Source organism: Hetaerina americana, unplaced genomic scaffold, assembly GCF_022747635.1.
Source record: "Hetaerina americana unplaced genomic scaffold, ioHetAmer1.1.p SCAF_11, whole genome shotgun sequence".
NCBI classification, from domain to species: Eukaryota; Metazoa; Arthropoda; class Insecta; order Odonata; family Calopterygidae; genus Hetaerina; species Hetaerina americana.
Genome location: NW_027286181.1, coordinates 9845329 through 9858815, shown reverse-complemented (window position 1 = coordinate 9858815; position 13487 = coordinate 9845329). Strand labels below are relative to the sequence as shown.

General features: G+C 48.3%; 1 protein-coding gene across 1 annotated transcript in view; it reads right to left on the bottom strand.

Annotated features, from left to right (window-relative positions):
* The window catches only part of LOC139701078 (vesicular glutamate transporter 2-like), a 167573-nt gene that overhangs the window by 76192 nt on the left and 77894 nt on the right, over positions 1 to 13487 (bottom strand). The gene's annotated exons all lie outside the window — the stretch shown is intronic.

Below are 13487 nucleotides of genomic sequence, written 5' to 3'. Positions count from 1 at the left end.
GTGTAATGTGAGCTATTCCTTCTGAAACCCATCTCTTTTAAACAGCTTGACAGGTTTTAAAATACTGAGATTCTTTCTAACCAGTTCACGAATTAAATCTCTTTTTTGGTGCCCATAACCTCTACTTGGACACTGCCCTCCACCCCATGGGTATGCAAATGTGGACACTTTAGTAATTGAGAGTGTTCCATGGTTGTCAGACTAGTCTTAATGAATTACTGTTTTCTCTACCAATGCCTTCTTATGACACAAATGCACCTCCCCGTCATGATCCTGCCCAGTCTTAGACGCATACTGAACCAGTGTAATGCACTCCTGATATTAGCCACTGTTGATCAGGTTGCAGTATGTATTGATGTTAATGTGGTTAATATTATTGCAATTTATGGTGTTGTGCATTGACTTTGTTTAGATACTCCATTTGATTGTTATAGGGGGTTGCATTTATGGCAGTGGCGGGTGACTGAGGAGAGAACTAAAAATTGAAATAACAAAATTTGTACTTATGTATCGGGTAGGGATCACAGCAACCCCTGCGGGTAGGGGGATGGAGAATACTCCCGTAGTATCCCTGCTTGTCGTAAGAGGTGACTAAAAGGGTAGTGAGATAACTTGGAACAAGCTATCTATATAGGCATCAGAGCAGTCAGTGACCTATTTTTTAAGTGACCATAACATTGGCTCATGGCCCACCCAGGTATTTGCCATGCCTAGAGCCCCATAAACAACTGAAGGGGATCCTGTTTGGTGAGCTCTCAGGCACTCAGCTGCTTGTTGGACTTGGACTGGGGAACAAAATAACACTTAAGCACTGGGTTCTGCAGGTGACTGGGAGTTAGTCACTCAGATCAACCATCTTGTCTTTGCTTTTTTGGAACAAGTGCTGTGGTGGCGGAGCCCTGTGTAGAGAGACCAAAGATTTTGGAGGCTGATGAACTGGAAGACTAGCCTGAAACTGGTTTCCCAAATGGTTAAAGTGATGAAAGGGCTATATACCTTGGATAGTTCTGGTGACTACATCGGTTAACAGGGCAACACCCAAAAAGTGGCTCCTTAACAGGTGGGTAGCCCAGGGGATGAACTCTTAAAATATATCAACAATTCCATCAAAAAGATCTACTGTTAAGTGGGCAGGGAAATAATTGTGATGTCTCATGCAGACGTTAACCTCGAGATGAGTTTCCAGAGGTAGGGTGAGGCAGCAAAGATCTCCCATGCTTATTGGCAAGGTTTTGCCAGCTAGAATTTTGGGTGAACTTAAGTCTGCATAATTGTACAAAATGTTATTCGTTAATGCAGAACATTTATTTCCATAGCTGGTTTTCAAAATAAGAATTCTAACACCCAGCCCATTTTGTCTGGTACTTAGGTTTTTAAAGGGCTTAGCACCACCAGATGTTCCCTACCTCATGAAGTCATTGCAGGAGTTCCTGAAACTTAGGAAACCAGCAGGCACCCCTCTAAACCTATCTCCGATTTCATAGTTCAGTTCTAATAATTCTTCACTGTTAGTGTGTGCAGGTTTTTCTTCTCACCATCAAGGGTAGGCCCTACCCATGAGTTTCCTTATATGTGTTTAGAATTATGCAATGCTTGCCCAGTGAGAGAGTTGAGGTAGACAAAAAGTGTGTAAGGAGGCCAACCTTCAAACACCATGGGGAAACTTGAAGAACAGAGTTCGCACAGCCTGCCTCTCGTGCAGTCGTCTCAAGTACATTTTCCTCTCCGTCTTGACTTCAATAAGCTTCGGATGCTGGGATGAGCAAGAGAATGCAGCATATTAATAGCGTTTTTGCTGGATGGGGGTGTTGGGTTGTGTCGCACTGTGATTGTTGAAGTATTCCAATACACTTCCAGGTACTCACCCGGGACTCAACTTTTTCACACTGGGAGATATTTGGGGGCCAAAAGCTGCTGCATCTCTTTGACGCCCGTTTGGAAGGTTGCCCGTGCCTTGTAGTCCATCTAGGCAATAACTTCCGCTACTCGGAACAGCGTCGGCTGCCGCATTTTTCACCCCAAATACGTTAAGAATGTTCGTGGTGAATTAGTTGATCCAAGTCTGCTTAGAAGAGTACTGATTGGCCTTTTGCAGGGAAAAAGAAAAGGATTATGATCGGTATAAATACTAAATGATATCGCCTTAACCGTGCGGCGGAATTTGCAAACGGTGTTGTAGAGGGCAATGAGTCCACGGTCGTACGCGCTGAAATTGCGTTCCGCTGATGTCAATTTTGTGGCTTTAAACGCGAGCAACTTTCACTCTTGCTCCCATATCTGTTTTAAGGCAGCACCAAGAGAAATTGCCGAGGCGTGAAAACAAGGGCATAGTGGTAAAAGTGGAACATAGCGATTAGGGTTTACTTTCCCGAGGCTGTCTTAGCAGTTGAAGGTGAACGCTGGTGGCCCCTGCCGACCAGCTTTGTTAGTTGCTTTTCAATTTCTCCGTGAAGGCACTGTGAAGTTGACTCTGAAGAGTGACGATGTTGGGGATGATTCGCCGGTAAATATTTAACAACTGAAAACTGGCGATTATCTTTCAGTTTTAGTCTCGGGAAAATGTTTAACAGTACTTTCTCCCCGAGGATCTAAACATCGTCGGGTAATAAGAGTATCCTAAAAATCCACTTTTGGCGCACCGATTACGTATTACCGAGTGAATTAACAGGCCTTGCCGATGGAATCCATCAAGAATCTCCCTCGGGTATTGGCGTGTTCCTCTGTTGACGAGAAAACTACCAAAATTTAAGTTGAGCGCCCATAAATCAATATCATTCTTTGCACCAATGCCCCCGATAATTCAGGATATCCGTTATACCCTCTGGTCCCTTCAGAGAAAGGGGAACAGGGTATCATTTATATGGACTCCTGGGCATGTAGGAGTACCAGGCAATGAAATAACTAACAAAGTAGCGAAGGAAGCCCTAGGCGAACTCGAGACTCCACGTAGGTACCTGTGGAGGACGCAAAGGTTGCCTTACGGAATTTGGTCCTAAAAAAGTGGAAGAAGCTTGGTGGTCCTTGCAAAATAATAAACTTAGGGCCATAAAATCGGTCGTTTCGACATGGCCCTCTTCCACCCGGAATATTCGGAGGGAAGAGGTCACGATCACGTTGCTTAGGATAGGGCACTCTGCCCTCACTCACTCGTACCTCTTTACGGAGGGAAGAACAGCCTCGCTGCAATGAATGCGACCAACCCCTGACGATAAAACATCCCGACTCAATGCAGCAATTACCAAAGGGCCAGAAACATGTTTAATATATGGGGAGATTTAAGTAATATTTTAGGGGGTGACTCCGGCTGTATAAATAGTTGTAACTTTTTTAAGGGAAACTTGCTTAATGAGGCAGCTTTATTTTGCGTGTTATAATTTTAATTTCTTTTTTAATGATTATTTATTTTTATATATGTATATATATTTATCAATAAAATGGAACTGATGCAGAGGTGGTTCTCGGGTTAGACTGCGTGAGAGACATTTTTAGCTCACCGTTTCTCCCGTTGCAGGGAGCGTCTTCAGGAGCGAGGTAATCTTGCGTGCAGTTTCAGTTTTAAAGGTATTTATTTGCCAAAAAACATATTACAATATATTGATAACATGGATAGATTTGTGTTGGCAAACACCCGTGATAGGCCGAAGACTCTTCGGGTCGGAGAAAAGACGGAAGTTTAATTGGTATAAATGCGGTTGCATGAAATGGCTTAAGGTTGCCATGTTTAAAACATTGGCTTTTAAATATTTCTCCGGGGTGGCATGTGGCCTGGTATTCACCCGAGGGAGTGAGGAAACCCGGAAAAACCTCTCAGGCCGCCTTAATTTAACCGCATTTAAAGAGAAACGGGTGTTATCGTGAGGCGGTGCAAGAGGGAGCCAAAACGTGAAGCGTCATGGGTTGAAATACAATGGTAAGAGGCATTTGTCCGTTAAGCGGCAAAGTCATTTTGCTCCGTTATACATAAAAACAAGACAATGTTCACATGTGTCACATATTTACAAAATTGCGAAGTACAAAAAAGTGATTATCATCAGTAATGGGTGTCATTCCGTGAAGCGGCAGAGTGGAGGTGAAACATGTTAAAGAATCAAATGATAACCCCTGTTATTTCAGTTTTTCCGTTATTTCCTTTGTTCTTCTGTAATTCTTGATTTTCCAGAGGGGATGGTGATGATAATAAGTGAAGTCCTCAGGAGGAAGATTGGCTTGCTGATCGTTATTCCTTTCTCACGTTGCTGGAGGTCTCAGATTATTTGCCTAGGGAAAAGGAAAAGGGCGGCAGATTATTTTAGGAAATTTTTTTTATATTTAGAGAGATGGATTTCACTGTGATGCAACCTTTTGTGAAACAAACGGAAGCACAGTATTACGTGAAAAAAGGCAACGGACGCTCCGCCCAAAGATGTCGCCAGAAGCGGCGTCAATGAGCGCAACGACCGTCTCCCTTTGCGCCGGGTGAAGGTTCACCAGGAGAGTTAGCAGCTTCAGGAGATCATCCTTGGCCACGAACTCTCCCCGGCCGACTACAGCCGGCGCGTAAGGATCTTCCTCGGGGTCAGAGGAAGCCTGTGGTAATGCAGGGGGGCGAAGACGATGGGGGCCGTCGTTGGGAGTGACGTCGGCTCCTTTAGTCGTTGGGGCAGCGGTGATCCCCGGCATGGTGTCCTCCGCAATTGGCGCAGTGAAGGACCTCCATGGAGCATTCCGCTTCCCCGTGCGCTCCTCCGCAGCGCGAACACTTCGGAGGGGCTCTGCAATCCCCCGCCATGCGGGAGAATCCCTGGCACCGGCGGCACTGCAATGGTTGGGGTGCGGGCGGACGGGAAGGCTCCACGGCGTATGTCTTGCCGTCACTCCAGTCCCTCCCGGAGAAGTTCCGCTGCGGTCTCTTCACAGTCCGTCACCAGGCGGAGGATGGTGGTTTCCTTCTGGGTGGCCCTCGATTTAATCCGCCAAATTATGTGGTATTTGGCTGCATTTTCCTTAAGGACCTCCTCTATTTCAGCCAAGGGAGTGGCCAGGTCCACTCCCTTGATCACCACCGAGTACGTCGCCTGTTTGCGGGTGCGTCGTTCGGTGGGGGGAACAGGTTTTTTTAAATTTTTGTTGACATGGCCCCCAAGTCGTGCCTCCAGAGCCCGTTTTCCCTTTCCCTCAAAGACCTTAGTCTCCGATGAAGGGATCAGTATTTTCGCGTACCGCTGATCGGTAAAAACCGACAGCGCTGCGCGGGAAAGCTAAACGCTGAGCGAGCACAGCAACGTATAAAACGAACGCTGCGTCGGTCCAGCGGGGAGCATAGGGATGAATACAGTGGTGTCGTTACGACACGATGTTCTAGGGGTTTGGGTTGGGGGCGGAGGGGAAGCTGAGGGCAATTCTCCGAGTTCCGGGGATTCCGGGACTGGCGACACGACTCTTGGTTTTCTCGTTTTCCTTCCTTGGCGAAGCCATTCGACGCCTTCGAATTCGTTTTCCCTGTCCCTGTCCACCGACGATGAGCGCGTCATGCGGCGCGCACCGTCCTCCATCTTGGAGCCCGGATTGTTTATCCCCAGATGGGGCGATCCCTTCGGGCACCGGGTCCACAAGGGGGTTACCACTGGTGGAGCCCGTACTTGCGCTCCGGTGTCCTGTCCCTACACCTAGTAGGAGAAAATGGGGGGGATGGTCCTAAAAAAGGCTATTAGGTTCGTCCCTCGGAGGCCGCACCTCTGATGCACAGATCGTTTCTCCCCGGGAGGGGTAATCCTTTGGAGCCAACCGAACGACGCAAATCGGAAGTGCTGACGGGAGTGGAGCGCAAGGACGAGGAGGCCGGTGAATGGCAGGTGGCGCGTAGGCGGCGTCGCAGAGCGGCCCTAAGGCCAGCGAATGTGGAGAATAAGCGTCCACCAATGAGGGAGCGGGTCCAGAAGGAGAATCTCCGTCTCCAATCAGCGGCCACCGGATCGAGTCACAGACTCTAAAGGGGAGGTCGCCAGGCAAGAGCGGCCGGGGTCCCAGCCGCAGCGTGTCCAACCTCGAAGACCGCTGCGCCCTCTTTGTGACAACCGCCCGAACAATCGACGGTGGGCCCCTCCAAGGGAAAAAGCCAGGCACCCCGAGCAACACAGTGCGCCCAGTTGGGGGCGACCTCAGCCGGGGGAACCGTCAAGATGGTACCAAGAGACACCGCCTCCGCCCTGCCTCCACCGACCACCACCGGGATTCACGGCACACCCTGTGGGGCCCCCGGCGGGATGGACCCACCCGTCGAGGGGCCAGCACGTAGGTCCGCCAACGGCCCCTCAGGGATATCCTCCGGCAATGCTTTACCCCTATCCACCCCCCCTTTTACCCTAGTCTGAACCCATATCCCCTCATGCAACCCTACCTATTCGCCCAACCACACCTATCCCCTCCCCAGGCCACGTGCCAGAGCCATCACCCGTGGATGTGCGCATAGGGGAGACACCCATGAGGCATATCCCAGCAGTACAAGTTGAAAGGTAGTGGGGACAGGACGGTGCCCTGTGGTACCCCAGCAGTGGGAAAGAAGGGTGTTGAGTATTTGTCCATTGCTTTTACTCTGGCAACCCTATCCGAAAGAAATGTATGGATGAGAGTAATGAAGGCTGGTGATACACCTGGAATTTTGGAATTTTTGAATAGGAGTCCGTTGTACCAGACACGATCGAATGATCTTTCTATATCGAGGTGGATTTCTCCTCTCCGTGTTGCCAGATGACGAAGGTCTCGTCCACGTAGCGTAGCCAGCATTTGGGAGGGAGGTTGCAGGATGAGAGCGCTTTCTCCTCGAGGTCTTCCAGGAATATGATGGCGATGGCAGGAGACAATGGTGATCCCATGGCCGCTCCTTTCGTTTGCTGGTATATTTCGCCGTTCCATAGGAAGTAGTTATTCTCCAGGCAGAATTCAGTTTTGGAAAGTCTGGTGGTAGTCCTTTGCTGGTGAGTCTTTGAAGTGTGGCCTGGGATTTCCTCAAGGGGACCTTCGTGAAAAGTGACACCACGTCGAAACTCAAGAGAATATCACATGGGGAGACATTTAGTGATCCCAGAATCTCAATGAAGTGGGATGAATCTCTTGCGTTTGACGTCGTATTCCCAGTGAAGGGTTTGAGGCTTCTAGCGAGAAACTGGGCTGACTTGTAAGTAGGTGATTCTATGCTGCTGACAATGGGTCTCAATGGGATATCCTCTTGGTGAGCCTACTTGAACGGGAGAGAAACGTTGAGCTAAAAGGTCTCTCACGCAGTCTAACCCGAGAACCACCTCTGCATCTCTCAACAGCTGTGAAAGCCTTCGATCTAAAATGGAATTGAGTTTCTAATCATCTTGACAGCGGTACAAAATCACCGTAGCTGTCGATGTACCCTATTAACCCCCAACTACTATTGTCCCGTTCGGCACGATTAGCAAACTAGTTTATTTAGGGCCACAGCTTGTCTGGAGGCGTTTGCTCATCTTCTGCTGCTGGCCCCAAGCTCCCTCGACCGAATGTTTCCCGACTGCCCACTCGCTCGCGACCGCGCGTTAATATGCCCACACGACCAATATGACCGGCGGACACAATAAAACGCGGGCACAGCCCGCAAGAGCTCGTCGGCCAGATATTCGGTCGTGGGAACCAAGGAGCAGGTCACTAATTGTGACTATCTCTTTAAAAATTGGAAAATTTATTGATCCGAAAGGGCCGGTAGGCAGGCTGCTGTGGTGGGGGCTGGGATAGCGTGAATCCCGGAAACAGATGAAACAAGAAGCAGAAAACATGTTTCAATACTTTTTATTGGTTTTTTTCTGATCAATTATTCGAGTGCATGTACTGCACGATTACTAGAAGTATGCTGAAGTTAAGCTAATACACATTGAGAAATATATCTTAGAAATATTCGACGAGGTACACCGAAATCCGCCCATTGTGAAATGTTTGAAAGTCAAATACCGAGCTTTCTGAAGTGTGTGCTAAAGGTTTCCACGGATGCTACTGATTCTTGAACCAATTTTTGCCGTCATTCATTCGTCAGGCATTATGCACCATTTACATAGGTATAAGCAAATAAATGATGGCTAGACCCTCGGTAAACCGACGCGATTGTGGAGAGCATTAAAATGGCAGAACATTACCTGGGACAGGGTAAAGGTAGGGTAGACGCGGTCACGAAATACGTAACCTCGGCAGGGCCCTGGTCCGTCGGAAAGGAAGGGAGTAAGGTAGGGTGGAAGCGGTCACGACGCACGTAACCTAGGCAGAGCCCTCGTCCGTCGGAAAGGAAGGGATAAGGCAGGGTGGACGCGGTCACGAAACACGTAACCTAGGCAGGGCCTTCGTCCTTCGGAAAGGAAGGGATAAGGCCGGGTGGACGCGGTCACGAAGCTTGTAACCTAGGCAGAGCTCTCGTCCGAAGTTGAGTCGGCAATAGGACACACTGTCGCCCCCAAGCTCCCTCGAACGAATGTTTCCCGACTGCCCACTCGCCCGCGACCGCGCGTTTATATGCCCACACGACCAACATGACCGGCGGACACAATAAAACGCGGGCACAGCCCGAGAGGGCTCGTCGGCCAGATATTCGGTCGTGAGAACACAGGAGCAGGTCACTAATTGTCACCATCTCTTTAATAATTTGAAAATTTATTTGGAGTGTTGGGGGTTGAGTGTGGAACATTACTCCGTTCCCCTTCTTTAACGCATACAATGAACTACTATTTTCCAAAATTAACATTAATAACCACATTTGTAAAATTAAGATCGTTCAAAAGTAAGTTTATTGTAGGCCATATAACGCATCGAACATTTCCTGCCCGTTGATGTGACACCCTCGCGGCACCGGGAAAGTTCTTGAGAGCTGCCATATAGGGATGACCACACCTTGTTGTGGTGTAGCGTCTGTATATACTTCGATGATTGAAGTAGGATGGGGTAAAAACACTTCCTTTTCCAGTATGTCTAGTTGCAATATTTCAAAAGGAGGGATCTAGCGGTGGATTTCAATTCAGCAATCACTTCTGATTTGCTTTTAGCAACACACCACCAAGCTCCAACTTTGATCTCATCTCAACAAAAAATTGGTCTGTCCAAGTGACCACTCCACTCCCAGAGAAAGCACTGATGCTTGTTATCTGTTGAGACCCAGCAGTTAGAAGAGTTGTCTAATTAGCACTTGCCATCTTTGAGAAATAGCGTAGTGGTATCATTTTAAATTTTACATACTCTGCCTTGGATGCTTGTTGGAATGATGAACCAAACTCTTTACGTGTCTGGAATACAATACCAGTAATTTCATTCAATTTTCCAAAATCTTCTTAATATGTTCCAAATATGGAGTGAAACACAACCTTGCTGGCTTGATCACTGGGGAAATTCCCTCTCAATTTCCATTCAGATGGCAGCAACTGCCTATACCATCTACAAGCGCCTTTGCCAGATAAATTAACATCCACTTCGTCACTATTATCTGCAATGTTGATTGATGTTATTGCGTTCAAGGGGAAAATGTTCTTGTCTGAGATCTTGTTCCTGTTAATAAGGCCAAATCAGCAAATACAGTAACAAGACCAGATAGTTGTTTTGAGTTTCCTTGAGAGGATAGATGATCAACAATATGACAAAATCCGGGAATGTGACCAAAAGCCCTCTCAATTGCTGCTCTCCACTTTCCTTTATATCTTTCATGAGTTCTAATAAATAGTATCACTGAAGTGAGTGGTCCAAGACGTTGTGCTATAGCAGCTCTCTTTTCAGGAGGATAAGTACATCATTCCATTAGAACATGATGTCCTCGTCCAATTCCATAATCCGACGACATTATATCAGAGTTGGCACCAACTGCCATTTTACTGTGTCCAACCCTCAATTCTTTCATTCTCAAGCCAAAACAGCAAAAGAAACTAATGAATAATAATAATAAGGTTCCCCAAGGACATGGTTTATTTCTGTGATCAACAATTCCTATCTCCACCTTATTCTGAGTATAAGAAAGATTGGAAAGCTCAGATGCTTCTTTGGTTGTTATTTTAACAGTCATTATTTCAAAACCTTCAGCAGCTTTTGTTTTTGAGTTGACTCTCAATATTTGATTTTTCAAATTTTACCAATTTCGCAACTGTAAACAGCATGTTTGATATTTTAATGCCAACATTTAGGTCTAGATGAAGATCATTTGTTGACCTAGCCTGGATCCTGCTTGATAAAATATATAAAATTCCTTTATAGAATCTAGAGGTGGCCCTCAAGCATGTTGTTTTCATGGGCATGTCCAGAGGTATGTTACTTCTTTTGCTGTCAGGGACTTCGATGTTCATATCATCTACATCAACAAGCTTTCTTTTCCTTGTTTCAGGTTGGTCTGTTTTGATGTGCTTGACCCTGCTTGTGATGTGTCCATCTCCTCTGTTTGCCTTAACTTAGTCATAATTGGGACCAAGTTTCGCACTCGGCGCACTGCCTTTGTGGTGAGGGGCAAGCTTTGTCTAATGGTGTCAATATGAACCCCTAAATATTTAATTTGTTGGGTGGGTATCAGGGTGGATTTAAGAGTGGTTAATGTCGATGCCTGATATATCTTTAAGGAACTGTACTGACTGGGATCCACAAATTTTCTAATGGCCATAAAAGAGCCAATCGTCCAAGTATATTATTTCGTCCACGGGGAATTTGGTCGTAATGACCGTGGTAACGTCCTCTGCCCATCGTCGCAGGATTGCCAGACTTGCGGGGTGCCCCGTGGGAGTGGGGTAAATGCACATGTGCCTTCACGGTATCGGATCACGTAAAATTTCCAATGACTAAATTGGGCGGATAACTGATAAAACGCGCTTGTTAGGTCTATCTTGATCATGAACGAGTTAACTGGAATATTGCATAGAGCTCTGCCTGGTCCTAGTAAAGAGAACTTTGGCTTATCCATGTAGGCCGTCCAAGGGCTCAGGTCCTGTATGAAGCGGTGTTCTCCGTCCGGTTTTGGGATGGTGAAACATCTAAACGCGCACTTAATCGGCCATTTAACTATTATGCCGGATTCTAAAAAGGCTACCATGAATTTAACTTGGATGGGGTTGTGAGGAGTTTTATAACCCCGAGGGGGGTTGATCCGAAAGAGCCGGTAGGTGGGCTGTTGTGGTGGGCCTGGGATAGCGTGAATCCCGGAAACAGACGAAACATGAAGCAGAAAACACGTTTCAATACTTTTCATTGGTTTTTTTCTGATCGATGATTCGAGTGCATGTACTGCAGGATTACTAGAAATAAGTATACTGAAGTTAAGCTAATACATTTTAAGAAATATATATCAGAAATATTCGATGAGGTACGCCGGAATCCGCCCATTGTGAAATGTTTGAAAGTCAAATACTGAGCTTTCTGAAGTGTGTGCTAAAGGTTTCCACGGATGCTACTGATTCTTGAACCAATTTTTGCCGTCATTCATTCGTCAGGCATTATGCACCTTTTACATAGGTATAGGCAAATTATTGATGGCTAGACCCTCGGTAAACCGACGCGATTGTGGAGAGCATTAAAATGGCAGAACATTACCTGGGACAGGGTAGGGGTAGGGTAGACGCGGTCACGAAATACGTAACCTCGGCAGGGCCCTGGTCCGTCGGAAAGGAAGGGAGTAAGGTAGGGTGGAAGCGGTCACGACGCACGTAACCTAGGCAGAGCCCTCGTCCGTCGGAAAGGAAGGGATAAGGCAGGGTGGACGCGGTCACGAAGCTTGTAACCTAGGCAGAGCTCTCGTCCGAAGTTGAGTCGGCAATAGGACACACATAGGCAGAGCTCTCGTCCGAAGTTGAGTTGGCAATAGGACACGCTGCCGCGACAAGCGCAACACAGCCGAAGCATCGTGTCCTACCGGTCACCGCCAGATAACCAACTGTACCCTTTCATTCTTGGGGCGCCGGACCTATTTGGCCGGCTTTTTCGCTGCCCAGCATCACTGCTCTTCAGCGGTGATTCCTTTGGCGCATACACGGACTTACCGTGTGACTATGTCAGTGTCGTACCATTTCGGAGCTAAGTGGCTCCGAAATCGCCATTGCCGTTCCGCCGTCGGTTGGTCCTCCTCGTTACCGGTGCCGGCGCTCGGGCGAGGATACTTGTCCCACGGGAAATCCATAACATTTGTATGCCGTGGATTTCTCCGTGGGAGGAGGATGCTACTCGCGTTCTCAGGGAAATCTTCCGCTCCTGAAGGACCTTGTTCAGCGATGGGATGCCGGCTATTTCCCGTAGCGCCTTGTTTCCCCGCTTCCAACCGAGTCGCAGCGTCGCCCGCGGGTTCTTACTGTCCGCGATGTAGAGCGCGTTTCTTACGCCTTCCCCCGTAATACCGCACCTCGCGGGTGCGGCGTATGCAAGTACAGCCGCGAACAGTTGAATTCTGCGGCGAATTGGGAGACGTGGGTTTCCAAAAATTGGCGCCAGTTGGTGCAGCCTGGATGGCTGGGTTCCTCTTCACGTGCTTCTTCATGGAGAGAGGCTTGTCGAGGATTACGCACAGGTACAATACAGACTTGGCCAAGGAACTTTTGTAGCCCCGACGAGGATCTCGACGGGCTCCTTCGGCCCCTTGGAGAAGGCGATCGCCTGAGTATTGTCCTCGTTTACCCCGATTATGCAGAGAATACCATACGGTGAGGTCGTCGACCGCCCCCCCCCGCGGGAAGGGGGATAGAGAATACTCCCGCAGTTTCCCTGCTTGTCGTAAGAGGCGACTAAAAGCGCGGGGAGAAAACCCCGAAAACAAACCCCAAGCCAGCAAGGGATGCGTCCGGACAGTGCTGTGGATCCACTGTCTGTGAGCGGCCATACCATCTGGCCTGCGATCCGCCCAGATGTTTGCCGTGCCTGGAGACCCGTAAGGGAGAGAAGGGGATCCTGGAGGGTGATCTTTCTGGTTCCCAGCAGGGTTTCGGATGCCCTGTATGGACCGGAGAGCGATATCCCTCTTCGGCCCCGGATTTCGCGTAAACGGGAGGCCGGGAGCTAGCCACTAAATCGGTAAATCGGCTTCCGTCCCGTTTTCGCTCCGGTGGCGAGTGCCAAGATTGTGGGAGTCTCCGTTGGGAGGTCGGAGATGTAAGGGTTTTGGTGGGCCGTTGCACCGAAGATCTACCCCGAAACAGACAACCACTCCTGAAGCGCTATATCCCTCGAGTTAGCCCTGGCAACCGCTCCGGTTTGGCGGAGCGGCGTCCCAAATGTGTGGCTCCGTGGCGGGTGGGGAGGCCGAGGAACGAATCATTTATTATTATGGAGGAAAAACCCTTTCCACCACTTAAAAGATCCCGTCCGGACACCGGCGGGGGAGAGAAGTGTATTGGCGCATGTAAGCGCTATCTGATTATGTCGTGTGCAAAGGAAGGTGAGACCTTGAAAAAGGTTTCTCCCTTCTTAATTCGCAGAGTGTTGTGCCTGGGGACCCAAAGAGCGTGAAGAAGCTCAGGGATGGTACACTACTTATAGAGACCCTGAACGATACA